Raw genomic sequence first — 16,605 nt, forward strand, 5'->3', positions numbered from 1 at the left:
AAATAAGGGAGTCTGAGGTTCCTTCAAACTCTCAGAATTGAATTCTGCAGCCCTTGGAAAATTTCCTGGCTGGGGGAAAGAGGTGTGGAGAGCCAGGAATTCAAGGGAACAGTATCAGTGAACAGCTTGGAAGCATGAATTTTTATCTATGTAAATCAGTTCATCTTCCTTTTGTCTTCAGGTATCCAAAATAAATGTAACTTTGTCTCCTCTTCTCTCTAGAGATAGCATTAAGGACAAATACCATCAGCTAACTTCTATGAAACACTTGTTTTCTTAAAACCATTTTCTCAAAAATCAACTAAAATTTGGCAATTTTTTCTCCAAAGGATTATTTCTCATCACACTAAAAATTAAAACCATGCCTTTGGTGAGAAACACCCAGACCAAGCTATTGAGAAGCAAAATCAAGTGAATAACAATAATTTCTAAGTATGGATCAGAAATAGACTTTTAACAACTGATATTTTTATAGGAATATGTGGCAACTTTTCATTACAACCAACACTTCTTTATTAAATTCTTACTGCATACGATAAGTATATTGTATATACTAATACTATGCTAAGGAATATAATATAAATATAAGAAATATAAAAATAAATAGAAAAAAATTAATAAAAAAATAAAAATAAGACCTTCAGAACCCAAAATCTTTCCCTCTAGACCCTCATATTCCCCCAATATTGTTAAGACTCCCACCATCCTCCCAGTCCCTCAGGTTCCCGCACCCTAGGAGTCACCGTGGACTCCTCATTGTCTCTCACACCACCATACCCACAATGTTGTCCAGAGCTGTCGATCTCCCCTCTACAACCTCTCTCCTACACATTCCCTTGTCTTGCCTGGTGCAGGATCTCATCATCTCATACTAGACTCCTGCAAAAGGCTGTCGGAGGATCTGCCTTGCCTGAGCCTCTCTTCCATCAAAACTACAGGTCTGACCCTATGATTTCCCTCCTCAGTAGAGTCTGGTGACACCTTCTTAACTCCAGGAACAAATACAAAACTTTCTCTTTGGCATTTACTTTCCTTCTTCTCCCTGACCCTTCATTTCCATCCAGTGACAATCATCTCCAGCCTCCCTCTCTTAGCTCGGGGCAATTTCTCAGTCTCCCATCCCAGAATGCACTTCCTCCTTACAGCATCTAGCTACTTCTCTGCTTACTTCGAGTTCCACCTAAAATTCCATCTTCTATAGAAAACCCTCCCAACCAACCCTTTCTTACTTCTTGCTCGTTCCCCATCTTAGTTATTTCCATTTAGCCTGTATATAAAATCTGCTTACATGACATCTCCCCCATGAGATAATAAGCTCTTTGAGGGCAGGAACTGTCGTTTGCTTCTGTGTCCCCTGGTACAAAGTAGGAATGTAAAAAATATTTCATGGGAGCACTGATAGTCTTGGCCTACAAAACATTTGAGAATCTCAAAACTGGAAGACTTCAGAGATCTTTAAGTTCAGCCCAAACTGAAGCTCTTGTTCCCCTCGGCACCAAAGCTTGAGCAGTCACGTGAGAGAGATTTACCTTCTACCAGGATAATAACCAGATCATACAATTCAGTCCAACAGGAACTTGCCAGGGGGAGGGGAGGGGGAGGGAGGCAGGACAGGCTTCCTGAGAGGATGACCCCAGGAGGTGAACACCAAAGCTAGTCCATGAGGCAGAGGAAAGGAAGGAGGGTCTAACCATATACCAAGATAAGCTCAAAATGGGTCCATGATTTAGGCATAAAGAATGAGATCATAAATAGATTAGAGGAACAGAGAATAGTCTACCTCTCAGACCTGTGGAGGAGGAAGGAATTTATGACCAGAGGAGAACTAGAGATCATTATTGATCACAAAATAGAAGATTTTGATTACATCAAACTAAAAAGTTTCTGTACAAACAATACTAATGCAAACAAGATTAGAAGGGAAGTAACAAATTGGGAAAATATTTTTAAAAGCAAAGGTTCTGACAAAGGTCTCATTTCCAAAATATATAGAGAACTGACCCTGATTTATAGGAAACCAAACCATTCTCCAATTGATAAATGGTCAAAGGATATGAACAGACAATTCTCAGATGAAGAAATTGAAACTATATCCACTCATATGAAAGAGTGTTCCAAATCACTACTGATCAGAGAAATGCAAATTAAGGCAACTCTGAGATACCACTACACACCTGTCAGATTGGCTAAGATGACAGGAACAAATAATGATGAATGTTGGAGGGGATGTGGGAAAACTGGGACACTGATACATTGTTGGTGGAGTTGTGAAAGAATCCAGCCATTCTGGAGAGCAATCTGGAATTATGCCCAAAAAGTTATCAAACTGTGCATACCCTTTGACCCAGCCATACTACCACTGGGCTTATATCCCAAAGAAATACTAAAGAGTGGAAAGGGACCTGTATGTGCCAAAATGTTTGTGGCAGCTCTTTTCATAGTGGCTAGAAACTGGAAGTTGAATGAATGTCCATCAATTGGAGAATGGTTGGGTAAATTGTGGTATATGAAGGTTATGGAATATTATTGCTCTGTAAGAAATGACCAGCAGAAGGAATACAGAGAGGCCTGGAGAGACTTAAATCAACTGATGCTGAGTGAAATGAGCAGAACCAGGAGATCACTGTACACTTCAACAACAATACTGTATGAGAATGTATTCTGATGGAAGTGGAAATCTTCAACATAAAGAAGAGCCAACTCACTTCCAGTTGATCAATGATGGACAGAAATAACTACACCCAGAGAAGAAACACTGGGAAGTGAATGTAAATTGTTAGCACTGCTGTCTATCTACCCAGGTTACTTATACCTTCGGAATCTAATACTTAATGTGCAACAAGAAAATGGTATTTACACACATGTATTGTATCTAGGTTATACTGTAACACATGTAAAATGTATGGGATTACCTGTCATCAAGGGGAAGGAGTAGAGGGAGGGAGGGGAAAATTTGGAAAAATGAATACAGGGATAATGTTATAAAAAAAAAAAAAAAATGGGGGGCAGCTAGGGGGCACAGTGGATAGAGCACCAGCCCTGAATTCAAGAGGACCCGAGTTCAAATCTGATCTCAGACACTTAACACTTCACACTTCCTAGCTGTGTGACCCTGGGCAAGTCACTTAACCCCAGCGGGGGGGGGGGGGGGGGAGGAATTACTCATGCATATATAATGTCAAAAAAAATTTATAAATAAAATTTAAAAAAAAAAAAAAAAGGAAGGAGGGTCTTATGGGCCTGGAACCCAGGCTGGGTGGAAGCACCAGCCTGGGAGATGGAGCACTGTCTCTGGGGTACAAGGCCAGCAGATCCCCAGCTTAGGACTGCATGAAGCCTGGAAAGACTGGATCCCTTCTTTAAAGAAGCTGCAGTCACAGGAGCGTCCCTAATTGCTACCCAGCTCACTCAGCATCCTCTCCTGCTTTGAAGTTCCCTCTATTAAACTCTCCCACCCTTTTCCAATTATGGTGGCTGTGGTGCACCAGTGGCCGGGTCACTTCCCTTCCTTTCTCAAGTTCATCATCCTGCTCACCTTCTTCCTCAATTCTTGTCCTTATCCTCCAACAATCAAACAGGCCCTTCTTGAAGCCCCTCACAAGGATGGTCACACCCCAAATCATTACTAGCCACAGGATTTCTTTCCTCCATCAAAAACTCAGGTATTCCTCTATTTCAGCTCTTCACCCTCATCTGGCCTCTCGTATCTCCTAGGACTTTACCTCAGCTCTGACCTCAAGTCTACGCTGTCTCCTATTATCAAGTCCTTTGTCCCCTTACCAGTGCCACCTCAATCCCATCTGACTCCCACGATGTGCCTCCATTGCTCCTAGTCCCTCCAAACCTCTCCATTTCACCAAGAGCACCAGGCAGCTCCTAGGTGTACAGCCTCAGCCTCGTGCTCAATCGTACTGGATCCAGAAGCTGCCAAGTCCTGTCCTTTTTCTATCTCACACAATCACCACATATCCCCTGGACTAAAATCAGTCTCTCTTCTCAAGTATCTCAGCCAGAGCTGCTTTCCTTAAGCACAGATCTGACCACGTCACTCATCCCACTGCAGGGTTGCCTCTGGGATCCCCCTCACTGGAACACAATTCACTTGTGTATCCAGTATCATCTCTCCAGGGCCACGGTTGTCTTCCAGAACAAAGGGCACAGTATCTTTGGGAGTCCCTGGGGAGGACACAGCTAGCATCCTGCCTTTCTTTTCTTCCTTCCTTAATATCTTGGGGTTCACAGGCCTTAAAACCAAATCACTTTGGTTTGATTGGCCAACAGAAGGTCTCAGGCCAAGCCTCCGTGATATTTTGGCCCTGACTGCCTCAGAGTAGAGGCAAATAGCCCCAGACCAATTCTTTTTTTTTCTAGATAAAAAAGGCCATTCTTTGTCTGATTTCTTTCTTGCCTAGCCTTAATCACCGATTGGGCATTGTCTCAATTAAACTGAGACCTGGTACTTTAACCTTCACTTAAAAAGGCCTGATCTCCCCCCCCACACACATCCAGGGGCCATCTCCAGGCATCCAGAACGCTCTCTGGCCTCTGCACTCAGTGGACCTTGCCCAGTCGTCCCTCATTTTGATCCAACTCACTGCATGTCATGGCATCCCCTCCCTGATGTCCTGGCTCTTTGAGAATGAAAACAAACAACAACAGGCTCAAATTATAAATTCTTTTACCCTTGGCTGCCCCATCCTATCTGTCTGCCCTCACTTAGGCATCCCAGGCTCCCTTGGTCTCTTTCTCCCTGACAGCACTCATCTCCTGCTTCTGGGCCTTTGCACTGGCCGGGTCTCCTACCTGGCACACCCTCACTCCTCCTCTTGGCCCCAGAGAACGCTCTTTCTTTCAGGCACATTTCTAGTGCCACTTATCTGGAAAGCCCATCCAGATCCTCCCTTTCCCCTAGATGCTGGTGTACTCCTTCTCTATCCACTTCGTTTAAGAGGAGCTCTAATCCAGCTCCCTCATTTACAGAAAGGAAAACAGGCCCAGAAAAGTCAAGTATTTTCCCCAAAGTCTCGTAGGCAATAAGGGACAAAAGCAGCAACTGACTCTGGATCCTCACCCTCCAAGTCTCCTATTCTTTGACTGTAAAGCTCTATTGGCTGACTAGAAAAGTTTTAAAAGCCAAACTGAGAAGAATTCTTATTTAATACTGGAGATAGAAAGGGGCTACTGGAATATATTGAGCAAGAGGCGTCCCAGGGTTAGATAGGTTTTTAAGAATATCAATTTAGCATCTGTTTGGAAGATAAGAAACACGAGGCAATCAATCAGTTGATGTGATCAGAGTGAAGAGATCAACTGAAGGAAAAATGTATATCATTGTATAGCAAAGACACAACTGTAACATAAGAGGGGAAAAAATAAGGTGCTAAACTGAAATTACTATTGAAATGACTATTTAAAGTCATATAATTTTAAAAGTCCATGACAATGTCCACTGGTTGAAATACTAAAATTGGATAATAGAAAATGAGGCAATTGGAAAATACATGGTGTAAGGAAATGGTCTCAACTCTTTCGTGAGATAGACTAAAGGAATTGGCTAACTTGAAGCTAATCCTATAAAAGCTCAAGTTGTGATGTGTTCCAAACCTTCCACCTTTACCTCTGCTATAATCCCAAAGACAAGGAATCTAGAAGGAATTTGGCTGGTCCTAATCCGAAGGTCCATTCATTATGTAGTTTAAAACTGGACAAAATATGGAAATATTCTTAAATTTCACCATCAACTGTATGAAAAAGTATGTGAAAAAGAACTTCACTCTGGTCCTAACTAGAGCTATATCAATCTGACCATGTTTGAAAGGCTAATTACCTTCTCACTGTTCTCAAAACACTTTTTTAGCCTAGTGAAACCCATACTTATTGAGAAACTTGTCTGAGCAAATTATCTCAACTACTTAATGTAGCCTAAAGGAATTGGGGTCCTTCCAGCTGTATCTGGGGGGGGGGAAAGAGCTTGGACCCCTTAAATGTCCTAGTGTCTTTAACTAGATGAAGGATGTTTACACCAATACTGAGTGACTGTTTCAAGAACAACAGGCTTGTTATCAGGATGATGAAACCCATGACGGGAAACCATGGGAGACTATCTGGATCTCTCCTTCACCCTTATTTGTACAAAAACTATTTTGTACAGGAACCAGAATGAAAGACCTCTGCCAGAGGTCTACTGGAACCTTCTGGGTCTATCCAGTAGGATGACACTAGCACCCAAAGGGGCATCCAGCTGGATGGTTATGCATTGAACCATCACCATTTTCTATGGATTTTTGAGGTATGTTCTTTGGGTTAGGGAACATACCCACAGAAGGGTTTGGTGATTAGTTTGGGTCATTTCTTACTTGAGGGAAGAGGCAGTATCACCGAGAAGGAACTCCATCATATGAAATAACTACCTCAACATCCATTTAGGAAATATGCCCCTCATCCCCATACTCCCTTCCCTCACCTGTCACCTTGACCCTGGTCATTCCCCTGCCCCCAGAAACCTCTATCCCCAGTACCGCATTCATGATCATACTCCCTCAGCCAAAACCATTTTAGAAAGGACTCCAGCCAAGCTTCTTTGGTTCTTAACTCTGTGTGTGTGTGTGTGTGTGTGTGTGTGTGTCTGAAAGTCTCTCTTTCTCCAGCTCCCTTCATCTGCATTCTCATCCTATTAGAATATAAAGGGTAGAGATTGTGTGGCCTTGTTTTATTTGTATGCCTTCCATTTAGCATAACACCTGGCACAGAGTGATCAACAAACTTATTTATCAAACAGTGAACGAACCCTAACCATGCTAACTTATTGAACTAAATGGTTAATACAATCTTCCTTTTAGTTTTCATATTGTAGGGTATAGTGTGAAGAACTGAATTCCATCCCCAGGAACACTATCATTTATTGGTTATCTCTGCCATTGGATCGTAATTTCCTCATCTGTCCAATGAAAGGTCCATCTACTTTATAAGGTGGTTGTAAAACTGAAAAAAATAATAATAATAATTTAAGTGAAAGCACTTAGTAAATTATAAAGTATTTCATAAATAATAAACAGCTTAAAAGAAAATAAAGACTACTGCTCCTCGGATCTTTCAATGATACCTCCCTTTCTGTTGAGGGATCATGATCAGGATTGTCAGCCAGGATCACAATCTTGGTATCATCCTTGATTCTTCCCATTCCCTCAACACCAATATCCAAATCCTACTGATTCTCCTGCCCCATCATTAACTTCCCTCGTGCCCCAAGGGAACACCCCTCCAGATCCATGCTACTGCTGTAGACTGACTGCCCAGGCCCCTGCTTCAGGCGCTCCGGCCATTGATTGTTCCCACATTCCCCACTCCTCCCAGGGCCTCTGCACCACTGGGACTCCGAATGCCAGACTTCCAGCTTCTTCTCCAGCTTTGCTTCCTTCCTGAGGCACCCCCTAGCCCAGCTGCCGTCGCCTTCCTCCCCCCCTGCACTGTGTGTACCCCACCTGTGTGCACCTGTCCAGACCCAGGCCTTCACTGGGGTAGGCGGCCTTCTCGATGCAGGCCTCTCTGCTGAATCAGTCTTGCCAAGTCTCCCAGGGTTCCGAGAGGTGCTTGTCCGGGGTCACACAGAAGGTTCTGGACCCACTTTCCCCTACAGTTGCCTTCCCACTTGTTTAACATATTCCAGCGTCCATGCACAGAGTACAGAAGGTGCAGATTCTGGTCCAAACTCTAAGCTCTTGTTTGTGAACAAGGCCACGTCTGTGACTGTTAGGTAATCAGAGCAGCCCAGGAGAAAGGCGTCCCAGGCCAGAGCTTCCCATCTTAGCAAAGGCGAGGATGAAATGGAGCAAGAACATTCAGCGGGAAACAAGCAGGACAGGGAAGGCCCTCGGTCCACCTCACATAGATGTAGGGAATCCTCAAAGCCTGGGACCAGCCCTGGAGTCAGAGGCCCAATTCAAATCCACTTCTGACCTGCACCACCTGGGTGACCTTGGGCAGGATGCACAAAAGGCCCGAGGCACTCCAGTGAGGATGTCTCTTCTCCTCCAGGGAGCACTGTCTCTGGCCGCCAGAAGCCTCCTCCTCGCCAGCAGCTTCCTTTGGTTCTTGGCTCTCCAAGGACAGCAGGGAGGTGACGCCACGACAGGCAAGTGAGGGAGGGCTGGGCAAGGTCACCAAGCTCACTCCGGCTCCGGCTCCGAGCCAGCTGGGCCAGGACGACCCTGGCCTTTTGAAGATAAGGTCTCCAAGGGATGTGAGAAGCCTTTCCCAATCTAGTCCTCTCTGATCATCACCAATTTAGCCTGCCTGCAGCTCATACAGACAGGGCTATTTGCATGCTGCCTCTCTCACTAGACTGGGTGCTCCTTGAGAGGAGACTGGCTTTTGTATCCCCAGGGCTCCGCACAGTGCCTGACACAGAGGAAGTACCTGAATGCTAATTCACTAGGATAACCCATTCTTCCCACACCAGACAAAACTGAGCATAAACTGAACAAAATAAAGAGCTGTGGATTCTATTCTGAGCTAGCCACGCTCATTCTAGGGCTTCACCCCCTTACCCGGAATCCTCCTGACAACCTTCTCAGCTTTGGGGGCTCCGAGCAAATTCAGACTCGCCCATAAAGCCTTCCCTGCCAGGGACACGAGTCCCTGTTTCCAGGTTTGCAGGTCAGTTCTCCGAGAGCCTCCCAGCTGTGGATCCTGGTGTCTGAAGGAGCTGCAGGGTAGCCTTTGCTGACACAGGTGTTGGGGACTGGGAATGAGATCACTTGGAGGCAGAGGGAAGAGGAGGGAGGTCAGACAACACAACGGCCTCAGTCAGAGAGGTCATAGAACAGCCACTGCCTCTCAGGCTCCTTGTATCATCCTTTCATAAGGGGAGATCCCTTCTGGGTTGGATATCCAGCAGCCACTGTCAGGTGGCTCCCATGTATTCCAACATCCCCCGACTTCCCATAGGGTGACTGTGACTTCTATGGCTCTTCTACGCCCCCACTCTTATCGCAAGCTCTGCACCTGCCATCCTCTCCTCCGCTTTGAAATCTGTATCACTGCACTCTCAAGTGCTCCCCGAGTGCTCCATCCTTGGCCCTCTGAGGCCAGCCAGTTGGGTGAGAGTTGGACCAAGCGAACAGCAGCTTAAGAAGCCTCATCCACGGGAACTGCCCAGAGGATGCTTTGTTTGGCCTGGAATCAGGCAGGACTTGCCCAGGTCAATGAGACTTCAGAGTTTTTGAAGTATTCTAGAAGTATTTCATGACAAATCAGTAGTTAAATGACTAACTAGCAGATATAGAGTTACTATCTCTCCAGTTGTGCTGGATGGAAAGCCAGGAAACTAGGGGAATTAGTCAATCAATCCAACAACTAGCATTTATCTACTGTGTATAAACACTGGGAGGAGGAAGGATGACCACGACAAAGATAAGGCCTGGAGATGTTAAGTATGAACCTTTGACTCTTATTAACCAGGTGACCAGGGTTAAGCCACTTAATTTTCCCATCTTAAAAATTGGGAATAGTAGGAATTAAATGAGATTACATGTAAAGTGAGACAGTTTGGTTTGGCGGTGGAGGGGGCAGAGAGAATTCATCTTCCCGAGTTCAAATTTGGCCTGAGACCTTATGTGTTTGCGTGACTCTGGGCAAGTCACTTAACACTGTTTGTCTCAGTTTCCTCGTGTGTAAAATGAGCTGGAGAGGAAATAGCAACTCCCAAGATGCTTGCCAAGAAAACTCCAAATGGGCTCATGAAGAGTCAGACGGGACTGAAACAACAGAGCAATATGTAAAGTGCTTTATAAATCTTAAAGTGTTCTATCATTCTGTCTTCTGTAAAGGAATTCTGTATTCCTTTTTACTGCATTCTGTAAAGGAAAAGCATGTGTGGACAAAAGTATAGCTGCATCATATATGAATGAATTAAAGTACATTTCTTAAATACTCAAGCTGTTGTGGATACTGCTATGAAAGATAAAAATACAAAAAAAATAAGACACTCCCTGCTTTTAAGGAGCTCATATCTAGTATTTTCACAGGGAGCTCCACCACGTAGAGAAAATGGGGAGCAGAGAGAGGAATTGTGGCCTGGGAAGTCACAGGGGTGGGAGTGGAGTCGTCGTGTAACTGAAACATCTCCACCAGGAATGCTGGTGCTGAATCCCAGCAGAGATGGAAAATTGGGGAGGGGGAGACATGGCACCAAAGTGGCCAAGAGCAGCAGGAGGGCTCCGAGTCAGACTGGATGTTGTGGACTCTTATCAGTCAGGAACAGGCCCAGTGCACCGGAGCCAGTGCTGGGGGAAGCTAAGGCATAGCAGCAGCCTGGCATAAAGGTGGCCAATAAATCCATCAGGATGATTTTCGGAGAGGAAGGGGGCCAGGAAAGGCCTGATGTGAAGGAGCTCAGAGGGAGAACGAGGAAGAACTCCACAGGAGGCAGGAGTGACTGACTGTACAAAGGCACGGAGCCTCGGGACGGGAGTGAGCTTTCTGAGGAACAGCACGTTCTCCCAGCGTGGCTAGAAAGGGAGTAATGTATCCTGAGCCTGGGAAGGACTGGAGCCAGATTGTGAAAAAGAAGTTTGTATCTGATCCTGGAGGAAGCCCTGGGCATGTGCTGCCCGGGGGATGGTGGGACCAGTCCTAGGTCAGAAAGGCCACTCTATGGACTGGAGAGCCAGGAGGCTTGGGCAGGGACACCAGGCACAAGCTGAGTGTGAGGAGAGAGGGGCCTGAACTGGGAGAGGGCTCAAGCGAGGGGAAGGGCCCAGTGTGAGCCAGGTTGTGGAGGGAGAATCCACCAAACGCACACCTGAGAAGCGGTGAGGAAGAGGCGGCTTAGGAATTTCCGACATTCTGAAGGGGGGGTCTGGAAGAAGAACAACGCTGAAACAGGGATGTCTGAAAGAGAAGTGGGATCAGAGGAGAAAAGGAGTCGGACATACCCACAATGTAATACTTACCCTCGAATAACACACTGGTCCATCTGCTGTAAAGCTGAACCCCAACTCTCCTCTCTGGGGTGTCTCCCCATTCAAAACCAAAGGTCTCTGAAAACAGAGACTGTCCAGGAGGCTTATTGGTATCCCTCCTCCACTGGAGAATACCTGCTTGACTCAATCCTCCATTCTATTCTCTTCCCATTGTACCCAACCCCCCTTAAAAAATTATCAATAAGGAAGTGGAGCTCAAAAAATCCCAGGACTGGATATAGAGAGAATAATGATAAACGTAACAATAACTACTATATATGTTGTGTGTTAAGGTTTATAGAGTGCTTTACGTGGGCTATCTCCATTTGATCTTGACAACAACCCTCTGTGGTAGGTGCTTATTGCAACCCCATTTCACAGGTAAGGAAATAGGCTTGAGAATGGTTTTCTTGGCTTATCCAAGGTCATATCTAAGTGTCTCAGACAGGAAGCACCACCTAGCTGACTCAGGTCTCTTTAGAAATCCTCTGCAAAGACATGATTTCTAAGCCCATGAGAGCTGATACAGCTAGCAGTGACGTGGGGATCCTTGTCCCCAGTCCAGATGTCCCTCTAGCCTGCCCTGTTTGGTCCCTGGGGCCAACTCCCCTTTACTCTAACCATTCCCTCTCAGTCCTCAGACGTTTCGGAGGATCCACCATCCCACCAGGCCTCCAGAGCATAACCACTCTCCTCCTCCCCATCTCTCTAAGAGAACTGTAATCAAATCACCTCTCCTCTTGAAAGCTGGTGTTAATGGACTGCTCCGCTGCCCAATTTCCCATCTTTGGAACCTATGAGTTCCCATACCATAATTCCACTTCCTGGTCACTGTTCCCCAGATGTGTTGTCTCCGCAATAGAATGCAAGCTCCTTGAGAGCTGACCTAGAGCAAAGACCAGCAAAGTGGGCAACCTAAGAATGCTTTTCATCTTTTTAAATAAAGTTTCGCTTTTTAAAAAATTTAACAACTATTCTTAGCTCATAGGCCCTATAAAAAAACAGGCAGTCTGCAGACCCCTGATCTACATTTTATTATCTCTATGTCCCTATGTTAATTCCAATTCTGTGACACAGTGGAAAGAGTTCTGAACTTGGCATCAAAAATACCTGAATTCAAATCTGGCTGTGTGACCCTAGGCAAGCCTGTTTTCCTCAGTTTCTTTATCTGTCAAATGGGAGTATAGTGGCAACTACCTCCGAAGATTGATGTGAGGATTGTAAATTACTTGGCACAATGCCTGGCATATAGTAAGCATTAAACAAGTGTTGGAGACAGCTAGATGGGTCAGTGCATTCAGTGCTGGGCCTGGAGTCAGGAAAACCTGAATTAAAATTTGGCCTCAGACACTTTCTAGCTGGATGACCCTGGACAAGTCACTTAATCCAGTTTGCCTCAGTTTCTTTAGCTGTAAAATAAGCTGGAGGAGAAAATGGCAAACTACTTCTGTATCTCTGCCAAGAAAATGGAATCATTACTGCAAAAATGTTTCTAGCAGCCCTTTTTGGTACTGGCAAGGACATAACAAATGGGTAGATGCCATTAAGAATGCCTGAATAAGTTATAGTATGTGAATATAATGGAATATTATTGTCCTATAAGAAATAATGACCAGGATGATTTCAGAAAGGCCTGGAGAGACTTACAAGAACTGATGCTGAGTGAAGTGAATGGACCCAGGAGATCATTGTACACAGCAACAACACTGTGATAATCAACTGTAATGGACTTAGCTCTTTTCAACAGTGAGATGATTCAGGCCAATTCCAATAAACTTGGGATGGAAAATGCCATCCACAACTAAAGACAGAAGTGTGGAGACTGAATGTGGATCAGAACATAGTATTTTCACCTTTTTTGTTGTTATTTGTTTGCTTGAGGTTTTTTCTTTTATTTTTTTTTCTTTTATGATCTTATTTTTCTTGTGCAGCATGATAAATGTGGAAATACATTTAGAAGAATTGCACATGTTTAACCTATATTGGATTTCTTGCTGTCTGAGGGAAAGGGGAGGTGAGGAGGGAGGGAGAAACATATGCAACACAAGGTTTTGCAAGGGTGAATCTTTGCATGTGTTTTGAAAAATAAAAAGCTAAAAAAAAAAAAAAAAAAGCTATTGTAAAAAAAAAGAAAATAGAGTCGTGGAGAGTCAGACATAACTGAACAACAATAACAAATTACCCATTACTGCCAAACACTGTGCTAAACAGTAGGAATACAAGACAGTCCCTATCCTCACATTCCAATGGAGTAACTACAAGTAAATATGTACAAACAAGCTATGCTGCTGCTGCTACTGTTGTTATCTGGCTCTTTATGACACTATTTGGGATTTTCTAGGAAAGTATATTGGCATGGTTTACCATTTCCTTCTCAGCTCATTTTACAGATGAGGAAATTGAGGCACACAGAGTGAAGTGACAAGCTCACACAATCACTAAGCGTTTTGAGGCCAGATTTGAATTCAGAAGAATCTACCTGACTACAGGCTCAGCACTCTGGGCGACCAAGCTGCCCACCAAAAAACTATACACAAGAATGAAACTGAAATAAATGACAAAGGAAGGCACTAGAATTAAGGAGGGGAGAGAGAGGAGAAAGCTGCCTTTAGTCACAAAGCTAAAAACTGGGACAGGACTTGAAGTTCTAAATCTCATGTGTTTTATTTTTCCATTAAATCATCCTGCTACCAAATGTATCAAAATTAGAGAGAGAAAAAAATTTTCCTAATTAGTCAAGGGCAATTTATGTTAGCGATTATTAAATCACAAGTCAAAATACATTTTTCCATCATTTTTCTTTTCACCTTTCATTAAATTCTGTATTCCTGAACCTTGTAATGGAAAATTTTACAAGTATGATAGTATATGAAACAACTCCTAAGTCTCTTAAGAATTAAAAACAAGTATTACACAGAGGATAATGGAGAAATACATAGTGGGTGTGAGCAGGCTGCCACATATACCCAGAAGAGAAACACCAAAGAATGGGGCATCAAAGATGGATTACCTAAGAATAAAATGGGCCAATCATGGACATGAGAGGTGGACATCCACCGAATTCCCCTGGTCCCTGGTATTGCCATGACATCAGGACAACATATATATACATATATATATATATATATATATATATTTTAATGCTTTAAGTTTCATAATGTTTTGGTTCTCTCAAAACCTTTATTTACAGAACAGGCTTGAAGTTTTAAAACAACAGGATTGCCAAATGGAAATTTATTTCCCAGAGGTTAAGTTCTGGGTATTCCTTTGTAAAGAAAGGAAGAGATCAAGGAAGACAAACAACTCAGGGCATGTTTATACATGTTAAAGGGGACCTGTATAAGTCAACAAGACAGGAGCAACTCCAGTGGAGACCCCTTTGGGATTCTCTCATTCAATGGTAAACAAAACTGTATCAAGGTAGGATTAGCAGCTAGAATATTGCAACCCTGAAGGAAATCTGAAATGCTCCTTTAGAGCTTTTTTTTTTTTTTTTTTAAAGTAAAATAATTCCAATAACATATTAAGAAAAAATATTCTATTTGGAAAAAAAAAACTTTCCAAAACATTTCTAAATCTTAATGTATGCTTAATTTCATTTGAAACCTAGACTTTAGAAGATTATGGGGCTTTTTTTGACCTTATTTTGAATTGTATTTGTTACAGTCTGACACATTTAGCAATCTACAAATCTGAATTTTCATCTTACAAATGCAAAATATCTATTTCACCATTTCTTCAAGCTTAATGTTTTAGTGAGCACTATGCACTGAGTGTGATCATCAAGACTTCATTTTTTAAATCAAGAAAAATAAATACATTGGCAATAATTATTTTCTAGGTTGAAAAGTTTATGATTCACATCCTCACAAATATTTATTTCATTATTTCTCCTATATCTGTTTCTCCTAGAAACATCCATATTCGAGACATCAGTCATGTAATCAGTCATGTACCCAGACAGCCATTATTTCCTAACTTCCCATTAGTCAATATTTAAAGGAGCTCTGAATTCATTAATATGGATATATCCTCTCTAAGGTGGAACAGTTTTTCAAGAGGTGCTCCAAAATATGTCCCAATGAAATCAATCTGCCAATGAGTGCCTCCAAATATAGCTAGACTGTTTCTCAGGTCAAAGACAAATAAACCACTGCCAGGGCTGTTCTCACAGGCTTTCTGGTTTGGTAGAACTTTTAATAGCTGGTACTACTGAAGGAATCTAATACTACCTCCAGAAGCAAAGAAGGTGAACTTTGGTAAAGGGCTAATATCATCTTCCCCATATTCAACTCCCACAACAACAATGAAATATTTTTTCTATTGCATATATCCAAGTGTTAATATAAAAGAATAAGTAATAATAAAACTTACAATAGTCTAAATTACAAATATAAATTCAAGACAGTGGTAAAGATTACATTTCCAAAAGAGAACGTAATTTATAAGGATTATAGAATTCTAAGAAAGTAATCAATTTCATAAAAATGAAATGATGTAAAGAATTCCATGTCCCCTCCCCCCATAGTAAGGTATGAAGCTTCTTACTAGTTAAAAACATGTGATTTGGGGAAATGACAGCTTTTCAAACTCAGCAATCACAAAATCAATGTCAGGTTATATTTTGCTTTCTTATGTCTCAATAGGGGACTGACTCTTCAATCATATTAACAAAAGAATGATTCTCAAAGATTTCTCAAAGGTGAAGACTAGATTATCATGAAATAGAGAAGTGGACCTGAAGAGGACAAGAACAATCTAAATTTAATATTACTACTATACCCAAAGCCATTAAGCAAACTAATTCTTCTGATCTTTTCCAGTCAGTTTAACAATTTCTCGGCAGAAATTGTCAAATATTTCAATATTAACAATTAAATGAGGAAGCATGGGAGTGGAAAGAAAGCTAACCTGAGTCTGAAAGGAATGCAAATCTTGTCCACAAAACACTTATCTCTGACTCCAGGAAAGTCACTTTTCAGTGCTCCCTTCCCTGACAGCCAGAAGAATGTATGTTACAACAGCACGTACTTAGTGCATATCTATAATTCTACAGATGTTCATATGTATGTGTTTGGGTCTGGATAGCTCTATACCTACATCCATCTATATACATCTAATTATAAGCAAAAAGACACAAGGATCAATTTAAAGTCATCTCTCGTTTTATTATGTCTTCTTTTCCTTTACTTCCTACCATTGATTAAGATAACTGTTTTTTGCTACAATAGCCATAACTTTTTTGAGTGTCAACAAAAAATACCTTTATAAATTAATGAAAGCCAACTCACAATTTATCTAAGAGTTAGTTGTTTACAAACCTTTCAGAAGCATTAATTAGCTGTGAGAAAATCAAGATAGTTTATAACTGAGAAAGGGAAAAATGAAAGATGACTTCCCCATTAAGACACTCGGTCTCACCTGGGAAACATTTCTGCTTTCTCCTAAACTGTGAGAGGTAGATAATTCTTATGTATGATTGTTCCATATACTTTTACAAACAAATCATTTAAGAAATTCTCCTCTCCTTAATCCACTAATGTGAATTTATACATCTACTAATCTACAAATACATCTCTGTGTCAGCAAGTTAAAAAATTAAGGATGACAAAAAGGGAAGTTTCAAAGAATCCCAAGTCGACTT

At 42.4% G+C, this 16,605-nt stretch overlaps 1 protein-coding gene across 3 annotated transcripts in view; it reads right to left on the minus strand.

The window, feature by feature from the left end:
* The window catches only part of STX2 (syntaxin 2), a 51,030-nt gene that overhangs the window by 31,039 nt on the left and 3,386 nt on the right, over positions 1 to 16,605 (minus strand). The window lies entirely within an intron of this gene.

Source organism: Sminthopsis crassicaudata, chromosome 1 (assembly GCF_048593235.1).
Source record: "Sminthopsis crassicaudata isolate SCR6 chromosome 1, ASM4859323v1, whole genome shotgun sequence".
NCBI classification, from domain to species: Eukaryota; Metazoa; Chordata; class Mammalia; order Dasyuromorphia; family Dasyuridae; genus Sminthopsis; species Sminthopsis crassicaudata.